The sequence below is a fragment of the Balaenoptera physalus genome (genome assembly GCF_965194825.1).
Source record: "Balaenoptera physalus genome assembly, chromosome: 21".
NCBI lineage: Eukaryota > Metazoa > Chordata > Mammalia > Artiodactyla > Balaenopteridae > Balaenoptera > Balaenoptera physalus.
Genome location: NC_138902.1, coordinates 9,738,627 through 9,753,348, shown reverse-complemented (window position 1 = coordinate 9,753,348; position 14,722 = coordinate 9,738,627). Strand labels below are relative to the sequence as shown.

The 14,722-nt window shown below is 45.2% G+C and overlaps 1 long non-coding RNA gene across 1 annotated transcript in view; it reads right to left on the bottom strand.

Moving 5' to 3' along the window:
• LOC309651492 overlaps window positions 1-14,722 on the bottom strand; it is a 392,390-nt gene that overhangs the window by 105,945 nt on the left and 271,723 nt on the right. Inside the window, exons 3-4 of the long non-coding RNA XR_014258189.1 lie at window positions 3,803-4,878; window positions 1,325-3,653 (exon numbers count right to left, since the gene is read on the bottom strand). This is a non-coding gene — a long non-coding RNA (uncharacterized lncRNA). The remainder of the gene's footprint in view (window positions 1-1,324; window positions 3,654-3,802; window positions 4,879-14,722) is intronic.

Sequence of the window (14,722 nt, the reverse complement as noted above, 5' to 3'; positions counted from 1 at the left end):
GAGAGAGAGAGAGCATCCAGAAAGGAGATGGAAGGCTCCATCTCCCCTCATCTCAGGGAAGAGAAATTCCCGGGACAGAGAGTGGAAAAAATCCCATCTCCTGACAAAGACTCCTTCCTGGGAAACTTGTCTTTTCAGTTCATATCCACAAAGGCGCCTCCACTGCCCCCTGGACAGCCTCCCCTCTCCCAGCACTTGTCCTTGAAATCTCAATCCTCTGCTCGTATCCTGCCCGTGTATCTAATTGTGATTCTGGAATTAGGCTGAAATGTAGTCTACATTCTCATTTTCTAACACAATCATATTTAATCATTGTTATTAGTGACACATTCTAATATTTATTCTTCTGAGGAACATATAGGTTAACATGAGTGGCACACCTTCTAATCTTTTTTCTAATTATTTATAAACTATGCATTTTGTGTAGTCATCGGCTGTCTTTCTCTAAAGGGAGCGCTGACATTTCCCATGGTTGGCAACTGCTCTGCCCAGCAGCTGGTTATCTGATATATCTGGTTAACAAGTTCCTCTTTGACATTTAATAAACTGCAGTGATTTCACATTTAGGTATTTCCCCACTCGCTTGATGAGGGCAAAAGCACCATATAAAGGCCATCTTGGTAGGTGTGATTGCAAAAATAGCGGCAATTTTTATGGATAAGCAGAACTAAAAAGTTACCTTTTCTACCTCTGTTTTTTTGAAGTTTAAATCTTCAGCTTTTCTTTGGAAATACACGATCTTATTCTAACGTTTTTACTGTTTACAGGTTTTCTTCGTAATGTATTTGCCATCAACTGCTTTGGTTATGGTTTTGTCTCTTTAACACTAAAGATATTATTAAATAAAGGGCAAAAAGGAAAGTTTTTGTTTTTGTTTTTTTATGGAACTATAGCTCTTTAAATCAGAATAGACTTTTGAGTTTTCCAATAAAATCTTCCGTCAGTGAATGTTCAGTGAGAACTCTACACATCCAACCAGTTGACTTTCAGAATATATTGAAGGAAAGCATAATTCAAGGTCATCAGCCTGCCTAGATCCTCAAACACCAAGTCTCTGGCAATTTGACTTTATGCTAGAATAGCTTTAGATGGTAAAACCAAGAATATTTTTCTGACTCTTCTTCCTCCAAAGGAAAACATATCCCAAAGCAGCCCAGCAAAATACCCCAAATCACATCTCCCACCATGTCAGAATTCTTATTTTAACACAGTCACAGTTATAGAAAGTATAAAACTTTTCAAAGACTCAAACATTTCTTCCTAAAATATATTCTTGCTGGTGTTTTGCTTCACACAAAAGTTTCAATCCTAAGCAGTGACTTACCAGGCTTGCATCTGGCCAGGTCCTTGGAGAGGCTCCTCTTTGTTTTGAGGTTGTGTCTGACACAAAATATAAAATTCGGTCACTTCCGCTGCCTGGTATTAGTGACTTGGTTTATCCCAATGGACTGACTCCACGACAGGGTGAAATCCAATCCCTTCTCTCTGCAAATCTTCAAATTATTTTCTTCCTCATTTCTCCTCTTCTACACCGTAGGCCATGACAAAAACTGCACAATCTTGGTTTACTTGTCAAGGAAAAGGTGTCAACTGTACACGTGTCAAGCCAAGTAGGAATCATCGATCGCAAAAGGATGTAGAAGGTTCTTCAGATAGATTAGTCACCCCATTAGCTCTCTGCTTTTGTATATATTTGTCAAAGGAGTAAGTTTTTTCAAAGCGGGAGTGATATCCAAGTGCCGACAGAGAAGGAGACAGGGATTCTAAATCAGCAGGAGGGAAATCAGACCCTGTGGCTCCGACAGTTAATCCAGCAACAGGAAGCGCACTGGTTTAGCTAACGCTGGAGAAACAGTGGCCTCTTACGGAGCCAGCTGTCACACTGATTACACACGGTGTGGTGACTGGTAGCTTATCGTGCCAGTCATTCAAAGGGAAGTACGGGATGAGAGGGCTACAGCTGAAAAGCCATCTCAGGCCTAATTATTTCATTTTTATGACTAAAGTCCAGAAGTTCCATAATGTTCTTTTCCTCATCCTTCCTTCCCAGCGTGTTACCTTCCTCCTCGGAGATATTTTAAAGATGCAAACATACTCTAATGAGGTTTAACTTTTAAACAATTAGTAACGACAGGTGAATTTTTGTTTTCCTAATGTTTCTGGCATTCTCTACCGTAGGAATATCATAAGCAAAAGATATTACAGTATTTACTTTGACAACCTATATTGAAAAATATCTTACAACCGGGAAAAATCTTCCATCTCTACACAGAGCAGTTTTGCCCACCTGCCACATAAAATATAGGCAGGCAGCACAAACACTGGGGGATGGTGAGAGGTAGTGAGAAACTCAGGTTCTTCCAATCCTTGCTATGTTCATTTCTTTTCTTTTATGCCATTTTTACAAATGTGAGCATAGGCAAGAAAATTAGCACATGCGGGTCTACCCAAAACCTAGTAACAAGCTGATCCTAAAGAAAACCAGAGAGGCTGCCCCCTAACCCTTTTCAGATCTAGTATTTACTGGGGCTTGGGGACCTTGCTATTCAGAGAGCTCTGATCCTCTACCAGGCAGACCCTCGTGCGCTCACCTGTGATAAGGTAGAGTGAGATCCAGAACAGACAGTGAGGGGACACGTGGGCCAATGTAAATTGTAGGGAGAAGAAAAAATATTTGAGGAGAGTTCTCTGAACTTTGAGTAGCATGTCTTTGGTGGAAAACAACACACAGGTAAATGTAAAATACAGTCAAAGATAAGCCAAAAGGGGGCTTCCCTGGCGGTCCAGTGCTTAAGACTCAACACTTCCACTTCAGGGGATGCGGGTTTGATCCCTGGTCCAGGAACTAAGATCCTGCATGCCGCAAGGCCAAAATATAAAATAAAAAATAAATAAATTAAAACGAAAAAAAAGATAAGCCAAAAGGAAGGCTCCATTTGTCAGAATCTTATCTGTTAAAGGTAATTCCCAGGGTTTTCAATTTAAGTGATAATACAAGGTCACGTGAGATCATACATTTAGCAGAAAACTTGGCATCAAAGACTGTTTTCCCCCTCATATTGCCTCCAGTCAGTAGCACTGTCATGTCATATTATGTTTATTAAGCACAAAGCCAGGAATCTTCACGGATCCAAGATTTTAAGATAATTATTCTATTGGTTTTCAATTATTATTTTTCTCAGGGTACATTTATGGTCTTATTTCCTAGAAGTATTTTATTTAGTTACATGTAAATTCATAAAAAAATTCTCAACACATAAATGTTTCATGATGTCACTGGATGGTCAGTTTTCATTTATGCCTGAATGCAGGTTCACTGAAAACATTTTGTGGTCCTGGTGGAAAACCAAGAGGAATCCTGGCAGAGGTTTCCTGGAGGTTAGCAAACCTAATGAAATACTGTACAATGAAGCATTGTTTGCAATTGTGACTTAACTGCATTCTTATCTACTTCCAAAGTTGCTTTTGTATTTATCTGAGTTGTAAACAGCTTCCAAAGGTCAGACTACTTTACAGGGAAGACCTCTGGTTTCCTTTCTGTGAAGGCATGTATCTCTGCTCTATCTTTGCAGTATTTTACTTTCTTCAGCCCTATTCCCTTTTTCCTATGAAGGTCACCTGTCCCTCTCTGCCATGTCTCAGGATCTATTCCACTCCACTGATATTTTCTAAGTCAGATAGAGAAGGATGCCACCTCTCTACCTATTATATGCTATTTTCTCTTGAAACAGTTATAAGGGAGACAACATATCTAAAGATTTTAAACAGTAGTGAAACAGGAGGGAAGGGGGCAGGGTACAACCTTTAAAAGAATGACATAGCCATAGGACATGATAAAAACTGGTTAGAACCAACTAGGTCCAAGATGGTGGAAGATTTGACTTCCAGTGGACCTTGAGCCTCATACATTAGCATCATTGTAATACATTAGCATAAGTAAGTGACACACCCACCAGTGCCATGACACTTCCAAGGCCGACCATGAAAGATCAAAAAGTGGGCAGTGGCCCAGTTCCTGGAAATCTCCACTTCTTCCCCAAAATAGTTGGAATAGTTCTCCCACTCATTAGCTTATGAAATTACCCAGTCCATAAATACTAACCACCCCATATTTTGGGGCCTCTCGCCTTCTGAGATGGCCCACACTCTGTCTGTGGAGCGTGTTTCTCTCTAAATAAATCCACTTCTCACCTATCACTTGGTCTGTCACTGAATTCTTTCTGCAATGAGACATCGAGAACCTGAGTTTCATTAAGTCCTGAGACCAGGTGTGTGATCTTAATTAAAAGACCATGGGTTGAAGTCCCAATCTGAGTTGCACAGTTTCAGTAGTAGTTGAACTCATTTCTTGTTCTTTTTTCTGAAATATTTTTTCTCATTATAAAAGTAATAAGGCTCATTGCACAAAATTTGAAAACTGCAGAAAAATCCAAAGTACAAAACTTGATAATACAAATCAGCCACATTACCATCAACCAGAGACAATCACTCTCCCAGTCCTTTTTTTCTACATGTATTTATTCTTCATAATATTCAGATAGTATTATGTCCTCTTTTCTCCACCTACTTTTATATTTTGAATATTTATGTCCCCATGTTATTTAAATGTGGTTTTAATTTCTATACAATACTCATAATGTATTTACTTCTCCCCCCATGGGAGGCACTTAGATATTTCCCAATTTTTCATTATTTTAAATAATGTTGTTGAGAATGTCTCTCTAGACATTTTAAAATTGCCCCTCGGGACTTCCCTGGTGGCGCAGTGGTTAAGAATCCACCTGCCAATGCAGGGGACAGGGGTTCGAGCCGTGGTCCGGGAAAATCCCACATGCTGCGGAACAACTAAGCCCATGCGCCACAACTACTGAGCCTGTACTCTAGAGCCCGCGAGTCACAACTACTGAGCCCGCGCGCCTAGAGACCGTGCTCTGCACCAAGAGAAGCCACCGCAATGAGAAGCTCGTGCACCACAACGAAGAGTAGCCCCAGCTCGCCACAATTAGAGAAAGCCCGCACACAGCAACGAAGACCCAATGCAGCCAAAAATAAATAAATAAATAAATAAAAGCAATCTTTTAAAAAAAATAAATAAATAAAATTGCCCCACTTCATCAAAACAACCAATTAATCCAGTCCATCTATGTACATACAAGCCTCAGTCCCCTGTGAGGTGAGGGGTTGCCCTTGCATTTCCTTCAGTTGAGGGGCCCAGAGAGGTTCTATCACCTCCCTGGAGCCCTGTAACTAGTTATTTGAAATTCAGAATCTTTGATTTTTTTCACTTTCTCCATCTTTCATGCTCAATCAAACACTAAGTCTGTCCTTCTGAACTGCCTTTTTTTAAACCTATTTATTTTTATTTTATACCAGCTCTTGCCACCCGGTTCCAGGCCCGTCCTTGTAGCCACACCCCAAAGCCACCTAAATGGGCTTCCTGCCTCTGGACCCCCCTCGTTCTAACCCTCCCCGCACACCAGCATCAGATGGGTCTTCCTTTAAGCCACTAAGCCAGTTCAAAGCTTCACTGACTCCTGAGTGAAACCCTACATGAAACATGAACCCCTGCCTGGCCCTCAAAGCCCCATTTTCCCTTCCAGTCTTACCTCATCCACTGCCCCCGCCCCTCATCTGCTCACCCTCCCATTCCTGGCTCCCTGCCTTCTCCTTATACTCTTTACCCCAAGCAGAATACTCTCGTTTCCTCTCATCTCTTCAAATTTTACTCAGGCCTCTAAGGCCCAGCTCAAGTCTCACTTACTCCATGAAACAGAGTGAGCTTCCCATTGGATTGAAGTTGGCTGACTTGAGGTCAAATCTCTGCTTTGCTGCTTCGGCTGGGGGATCTGGGGAGAAATACTTAACTTTTCTGAGTCATTTCTGCATATGCAAAGGTAAATGATTATACTAATACTTGCCCTTTGTCAATCTCCCAGAACCCTAGGAAGGACAGAATGTGCGTCACAAAGGTCTGGTAGCGGAAAAGTGCTAGGCAAATGAGAGGCAATACCGTCCATGTGTTGGGCCAGTTCAGCATCCAGGTCTGCACCACGCACTGTAGCACTGAATTACATCCTGTCCCATCAGGCTCTCTCGTTGTTTCATGTACGGTAATCATTTTCCCTCAACTTGGCTGTGAAGTCTCTGAATGCAAGGCAGTACCTTACCTCACTTCCATAACCCTCAGAGCCTAACACAGCACGTTGTCTTAAAGACTGCTGGTCTAATCCACATGAGTTCTAGCTGGATTCGGGTCACAGTGGAATTTAGATACAAAGGGAAGAGCCCAGCCTTCTGTCGGTCTTCTGGAGTAGGAAAGTCTTACACTTTGGGGAGTCCTAGAAGACTGGGATCAAGGTTAGCATACGCCTTGGTGAGTCTATGGAAATGTACTCTCAAGTTGGATCTTGCCTCTCAGAGACTTTCACTGAATTTTCACAATGACCCTTATTAAGTACATTTAGTGACATCAGAGGACAGAGGCAAGGATGTCCTGTAGACATCCAGGAACAACACCCACACCTTGGATATCTTTATCAGAAAGGTCAGGCTACCTGACCATGAAATGCTGTTGAAGATGGTCCACTGATGATCTGCTCGTAAATTACTCATTTAGTCTGAAATTCATTTCTCAGTTTGTTTTTTTTTTTTTAAAGATTTATTGATTGATTCATTGCTATGTTGGGTCTTCGTTTCTGTGCTAGAGCTTTCTCTAGTTGCGGCAAGCGGGGGCCACTCTTCATCGTGGTGCGTGGGCCTCTCACTATCGCGGCCTCTCTTGTTGCGGAGCACAGGCTCCAGACGCGCAGGCTCAGTAGTTGTGGCTCACGGGCCTAGTTGCTCCGCGGCATGTGGGATCTTCCTGGACCAGGGCTCGAACCCGTGTCCCCTGCATTGGCAGGCAGATTCTCAACCACTGCGCCACCAGGGAAGCCCCATTTCTCAGTTTTGATTACCTGTTTTCTAGAGACCTAAAGAACATTTTACCCTCATAGGTCTACCGCTAAAAAAGCCAGTTCTAGGGATAAGGTTAGGGTTAGTGACAAGAAATGGGGTTCACGTTAGAGTTAAGCGTTAGTGCTGCATTTAGGGTTAGATTCAGGTTACCGTCAGAGTTAAGGCTCAGCTTCGGATGAGGCGTCAGTTTAGATGCGTAGCTGCAGATGCAGGTTCATGCCAGAGTTGGTGTTAGTGGTGTCAACTACAACTGGCCCTCGCCATCGGCACTTGCCATCTACCTCTACAAGGATTAAACTACGTGCTGTTGCAGCTGCTGATTTTCAACACCCCCTGAAAGGAGTTCAGCGTGGAGAGCTGAAATGAGGCACTCTGTGCTCTGGGAAAAAACTGGCAGAACAGGTCTTCAGATAGTTAGATATTTTCAGGAGCCGACTTTATGAGCCCAGTTCTTGTATCTCCTCATATCTAGAAACACTAAAATCCTTCATGGTGACATCTGCTCCTCGTGACTAGCAGTAAGCTTCACGAGACGAGCAGAAACCTTCTACAAAAAATCTGTGCTTGACTGCATGCATTCCCCCTTCACCAAAATCACATATATACTGACATTCCCCCCTACTTCTTTGAAGCAGTTTCTCAGAGCTATCTGAAATGCTGTCTCGCGGGCTGCAGTCCTCATTTTGCCCCAAATAAAACTTAACTCGCAACTCTCAGGTTGTGCCTTTTTTTAAGTCGACAGTGCGACACGCAGGTTGGGGGTTGGGAGTAGAGTTAGGGTTAAGGGGACAGGTTAGGGTTAGAGTTAAGGTTAGGGTTAGGCTAGATTCCTGGATACAAGGACGATTTTACAAAAAGGTGTTCTTGAAAATTCTTTGTATGATAAAGGACACATTTTTACCGACTTCCCGGGAACTAGTGCGGCACTGTTGGAAAGAACCTTCATTCTACAACATTTCAAGATCAAATTCAATATACAGTTTTCCATAGTTCATCAGAGTGTTTTTTAAATCTCTAATCCTGAAAGGGCAAGTAACACTTTTAATGTCATCGTTAACACCCTGAAGTTCACTTTGTAGGTTGTGTTCAGTTCGTACTGCCCTCTTCCCCTCCTGATATGCTGAATCCCCGACAGAAAAGATGACACCATTAAAGAAAAAAGCCATGATCTGGAATCCACTTACATTTTATATGAAAACTACATTTTAAAATAAACACCATATACTTTTGAAGTGCTAGTCATTTGTCAGGTGCCATAAACATAAAGTACAATCTGTTTTTAGCAGAAACACACTTCCAAATGGTTACACGTAGCTCCCATCTGCATTTCTGGCCCAGTCCTCTTTCTCAAACTATTGCAACAGGTCCAAAAATGAGCCCGTGTCTCCACAGCCATCACCTAACACACCTGCTGCTTCTTTTCCATTCTTCTCAACAGCAACACCATTAACCAAGGGTCCAAAACAAAAACCTTCTCTCGACTCTTTTCCTCACCTCCCACCATCCCCTCCTGTTGTAGAAACTCTCAGATCTCCACTGCATCCCCTCTTTCTGTCTACCATGCTTTACTGCGCTCACCACACTTTTTTTTTTTTAATCTTTATTGGAGTATAATTGCTTTACAATGCTGCGTTAGTTTCTGCTTTATAACAAAGTGAATCAGCTATACGTATACATATACCCCCATATCCCCTCCCTCTTGAGCCTCCCTCTCACCCTCCCCATCCCACCCCTCTAGGTGGTCACAAAGCATCCAGCTGATCTCCCTGTACTATGCAGCACTTTCTTATGCTCATCTCCCGGGAGTGGATGGTAAGCTTCTGGAAGCTGAGACCATCTCATTCATTGCTGCACCACCAGTGCCCTGAACAGTGCCTGGCACCTAGTGAGCGCCCACAAAATTTTGCTGAAAGAAAATAGCTTACAGGGCTAAATAACTCTCAGAGATCCTCTTTATATATTAGTACGTCCAGTCCGAAAATAAAACTTATGCTGTGTAAGGCTTCTTTAAAAAGCACACCCTGCATCTTAACAGGAAGATACAGATTAATAAACAGCTGACAGAACAAACTAAATAGCGTCCAGTGACTCACCAGCTGACCATTCAATTGCTGCTAACGACGCAGGAAGCAAGCAAAGATGGGGACAGACCTCACTCTTCATTACTAGCAGGCTTTGCAAGGTGCTCGAAAGCTCTGGGTAGCAGGACGTTCGCACATCTCACAGTGGGAAAATCCAGGCACAGAAGCAGACCATAGCAAAAATGAAATTGGGAGGCTTTGTGAATACAAAACCTGATTAATACCAAATTGGTGGCCACAGAATATCCGGCACACCCTCCCTCGTCCACTTGTGTAGCAGGGAGCCTGGCATGTGGTTTTTAGGTGCCATTCATGAGAAGATGATGACTCTATATAGACAGTAAACGTTTCTGTAACCTCTGGGTTCTGCCCTGCAATAGAACTAAAGTGGGGGAGTTGCTGGTTTCACAATAATAAAGTCAGAAAGCTCAGTCACCATCTGCATTACAGAGCGGAAGGCCCAGAAGACACAGCCCTGGGCACATGCCTACCGCTTGAAGCTTCTTCTCCTAGGAGAATGCTAATCCCCTATTTAGCAGGTTGGAGCTTAGTGAGAACTCCCACCGACAGCTTCCACTTGGGAAGGCGTAGGTGATCAGACGAAGTACAAGCGGATGAGTGGCGGGAGACCGTATATAAATAGGCAACTCTGACCCGCAATCCCTGCAGCCACCAGACCAAAACGGTGAGGATTTGATCAAGCTACGCAAGCTTCCTTAACGTCCCGCCCCCGACTCCCCCTCCATCCCGTGCTTCCAACTCTGGACCAACCGGGGAAACCCAAATATTCTTCCTGAATCAATCACGCAGAATGCTGGGCTTGTTGCCCAGGTCAACAGCCTGGGGTCAGGGCCCCTGTCCACTACGCAGCCTTCCGACCGCCGCCAGCGGTGGCGGCCACTCCCGCGCGTTCTCAGGGCGGGGGCCTCCGCGGGTTTTCTCTCTGCGCGTCTCTGGAGCGTCCTGAGCCCCGCCTTCTGTGATGGAAGGAGGACTGGGCGCCGCGGGCGGGGTGGTGGCGTCCGGAACTGCAAGGGGGCCCTTTGGAGTTGGGGGGAGCGGCTGGGGTGCAGGTAGAGGCCTGGGGGCCGCTGGGGAAAAGGGGAAGGAGGTGAGGAAACGCGCCCCGCGGGGCCGCGGTGCGGGCGCCGGGCGAGGGGGCCGCCGGTGATGGTGGCCGTGGGAAGCCGGTCGCAGCCGCAGGGGCGCCCCGCGGGGAGTCGTGCCCCGAGGCCGGCGCCTGCGCCCTGCGGGACCGCCGCTCGTGCTCCCGGGGGTGGCCCTGTCCCGAGAGCCCGGGGGCGCGGGGAGCCGGGCCGCAGGGCGGAGGCGGCCGCCTGAGCGCCCGAGAACCCCCGGGAGGTGGGGGAGGAGGGGCTGACCCCGCCTCCTCGTTCTTACTCTGACTCAGTTCTTCCCGTCTTTCTCCAGCCTGGAGCCCTCCAGAGCGGGACGTTAGCCTGTGAGTCCATAACCGTCATGTGCCCACACCCTCCCCACCCCACATACACCAGGGGCTGGAATCAGATCCCCCCAGGGCCCTGCAATGATGCCAAGGAACTAGCTCCAGGGCAGAAGCGTCTCAGCTGACGGGAAAAGAAGGCCTCCGCCCACACCCGCGCCTGCAGCCCTCCGGCCGCAGAGAGCTGGGAAGGTCTTCTCCCTCCACCCTCTTTTAGGACGGGGTGATGTTTACTTTTTTGTTGTTGTTGGTTTTTGGCTGCGTGGGGTGTTTTCAAGAGAAGGGCCTACTCTTCCATGCGGTGCGCGGGCTTCTCACTGCGGTGGCTTCTCTCCTTGTGGAGCGCGGGGTCTAGGCGCACAGGCTTCAGTAGTTGTGGCACGCAGGCTCAGTAATTGTGGCTCACAGGCTCTAGAGCGCAGGCTCAGTAGTTGCGGCGCACGGACTTAGTTGCTCTGCGGCATGTAGGATCTTCTCGGGCCAGGGATTGAACCTGTGTCCCCTGCATTGGCAGGCAGATTCTTTTTTTTTTTTTTTTTTTTTTTTAAATTTTATTTATTTATTTTTGGCTGTGTTGGGTCTTCATTTCTGTGCGAGGGCTTTCTCTAGTTGCGGCAAGCGGGGGCCACTCTTCATCGCGGTGCGCGGGCCTTTCACTGTCGCGACCTCTCTTGTTGCGGGGCACAGGCTCCAGACGCGCAGGCTCAGTAGTTATAGCTCACGGGCCTAGTTGCTCCGTGGCATGTGGGATCTTCCCAGACCAGGGCTGGAACCCGTGTCCCCTGCATTGGCAGGCAGATTCTCAACCACTGCGCCACCAGGGAAGCCCGGCAGGCAGATTCTTAACCACTGTGCCACCAGGGAATCCCCGAAATGCAGGTTTTTGTGACACAACTTCCTATTGAAGAATTCCAGTTGGATGGTCCACCAGCACCCGAAGCAAAGCATTTTAAAAACTGGAGTAGGGACTTCCCTGGTGGTGCAGTGGTTAAGAATATGCCTGCCAATGCAGGGGACACGGGTTCGAGCCCTGGTCCAGGAAGATCCCACATGCCGCGGAGCAACTAAGCCCGTGCACCACAACTACTGAGCCTGTGTGCCACAACTACTGAGCCTGCGCTCTAGAGCCCACAAGCCACAATCACTGAAGCCCAAACACCTAGAGCCCCTGCTCCGCAACAGGAGAAGACACCAAAAGCCCGTGCACCGCAACGAAGAGTAGCCCCCGCTCGCCACAACTAGAGAAAGCCTGCGTGCAGCAATGAAGACCCAACGCAGAGATAAATAAATAAATAAATAAATAAATAAATAAATAAATAAATAAATTTATTTATTTAAAAAATAAAAAACTGAATTAATTATTCCCCACAGCCCACACAAAAAATTGAGTTCTCCTAATTGCATGTCCTTTTCCAGTGAATAGCTCCTTCTTGCACTTACCTGCTGAAGCCAAATGATTGGGAATTCATTTATGTTTCTTCTCCCTCACACCCAACATCCAGATTCACATTTAGTAAAATTTCCCTCCTAAATATCAAAACCACCCCTTTCAAATGCCACTGCACTAATTCAGCCCATCATCTCTCACCTGAACTATTGCCAAAGCCCCACAATGGATTCTCCTACCTCTTCTGCAATCTGTCCTCCATAACTTTACTAAAGTTTTTTTTTTCCTGAAAAGCAAGCCTGACGTGCTGCTCTTCAGGGACTCCCTGTGGCTTTCTGGGCTGCTCTGGTTCTATTTCTGGGTGGGATAGGAGGCCAGGATTCTGGCTGAAATCCAGGGACAGCTTACTTGCTTCTAGAACAAAGGCCATCCTGTCTTCAACGTCTTCATGTTTGCCATTGCCCAAGAACCTCCCATGAGCTTGACATGAACAGGCTCAAGGGAACTCACATTCATGAATAGACAGGGAAAGGTACAGCTTTTTAAAGAGGGTCTTCATAGCTTGAGGGAGGATTGACACTCACCTCCTGGTGTTCACATCCTTGTGTAATCCCCTCCTGCGAGGAAGGGCTGGCCTTATTGACTGACTTCCAAGGAATAGGATGTAAAAAAGAAATGGGATATCATTTCCAAATTGGGTTAGAATCATGCTGTGGCTCTGTCTCGGGTGTTCCTTCTCACATGCTCTTGGATTACTCCTGGGGGAACCGGCTGCCCTGCCTGAGGCGGCCTGTGGAGAGGCCATGTGAGGGAGCCTGGAAGCAGACCCTTTCTCAGCTGTGCGTGAGAGGACAGCAGCCGTGACCGGCACCTTGGCTGCAGCCTTGTGAGAGCCCTGGAACCAGAACCACCCAGCTCAGCCGCTCCTGGACAACCCACAGCAACTGTGAGCTAATAATGTTTAGAATTCTAACCACGACATTCTGGAGTAATTTGTTATGCAGTAATAGGTAATTAATACCAAGTCCAAGAGAAGGAGGCTCTCACTGAGGCAAAAAAGACAAAAGAAAATTTCATAGAAATTTAATAGAAAATTTCGTAGAAATGTAATAGATTCTTTAACAAGAATCTCAAATAGATGCAATTATACAATTTTAAGAAAGATTTGCTGTAAGTACAAAACATGACTTTGTATTTAAAAATTCAAGAAACACTAAAAATTATTATGGCTGTTGTGAAAATTCAATTAATGGAGCAGATACCTAAAAGGGACAAATAATTCACAACTCACAGCACAGAGGAAAAAAGGAAAGAATTGCAAATCATAAGGAAAACAATAAGACGCTTGGAAAGCAAACCTAAGAAATCTATTATACAAATAATAGGATTTTTATGAGAAAAGAAAACAAATAGAGAAGTGATGATTAAGGGTAAAATAGAATATAAAAGTATTCTAAAGTTTTTTTAAGTGTTCGAATCATTTTACTGACAGGGAATTCCAAACAGGATTGGGCAAAAAAAGACACACGCCTAGACATATTCTGGCAATGTTTCTGAACTTCAATGATAAAGAAAAAAAATATGTCTAAGCTTCTAGCCAGAAATCACAGGATACCTATAAAGAATAGAAGATTCAAATTCTCTGCAGGATTGGAAGCTAAAAGATAGTGGACAATCGTTGTAGGCTACTGAGTGAACAGGTATAAGTCCCAAGATCGTATACCCAGTGAAGACATCGTCCTTTACGTTTGCACACCACCCACATATTCTATCCAAGGAAAACACTTCAGGAAGTAACCTAACCAAAGGAAAAAGAAATCTGAACAAAGGGCTTAGATAAGGAAACTAAAGAGTACAAGAAACAGTGGTGAGCAATGAGTGGTGAGTGGTGAGTAAGTGGTGAGTAAGACATGGTTAAATCTAAAGGGATGACTATTACCTCGTTTGACATTACATACATGCACTGAGAGTAAGAAGAGCCTTCCCATTTCTGGTTGGGCATGTAAGGAGCTTGGAAATTGTCACTGTGTTCTGACAGGTAAACAGCTAACCAAACTGAATCAGCAACTGTTCTTAGTCCATCAGAGAAGTGAGGTCACAAAGTAAACTGCTGCTCCCCAAATCAGAGAGACAGACATGTGGATACTGAGAATCACAGCTTACTAGAGCAGAAGCCCCCTCAGGAACCAATACCAAGGTAGGGGAAACTGAACTTAAATTGACAAATTGCTGGAGGCTCAGTGTGAGTAATTCTGAGTTTAAAACTCCAGAGGGACACAGTCAAGGAAGGCCTCCCTTTACCTCTAAGAGTACTACCCTCTTGCAGTGAAGACTGGAGAAAGACTTCCTCGTGCTTCTGGTGGGAGGCGGGGAGGCTAGCCATTTTGAACCATGTCCGAGTACTCTGTCCTGCCCCCCAGAGTACTCAAGGGCTGCCCTCAGGAGAAATCATTTTTCCCAACTGAGCTGCAGGAAGGGGATACTCCAGCTCCCTCTATTCTTCCACATGGGGGACAGAAAATACAAGATTTCATCCCCTTCTAGCTATTCTGTCTCATGCAAGGGCGGGAAGAGCAGAAACGGAGAAGCACGTCTGAAGTCTGCCATTCAGGGGCACAGGCTCGTTAAAAGAGTAAGATTTAATCATAAGATTAAAGAACATTTCTTCTCCACACACACTTGACAACCATATTGCTAAAGAACTATTTACTCCAGTTCCTTTTATGCAGTACCTCATATCTGGCCACCAAGAAAAATCACAAAGCACACTAAAATGAGAAAAAACACAGTTTGAAGAAACTGAAAAAATAGCAGAGGCAGAGTCAGGTATGGCAA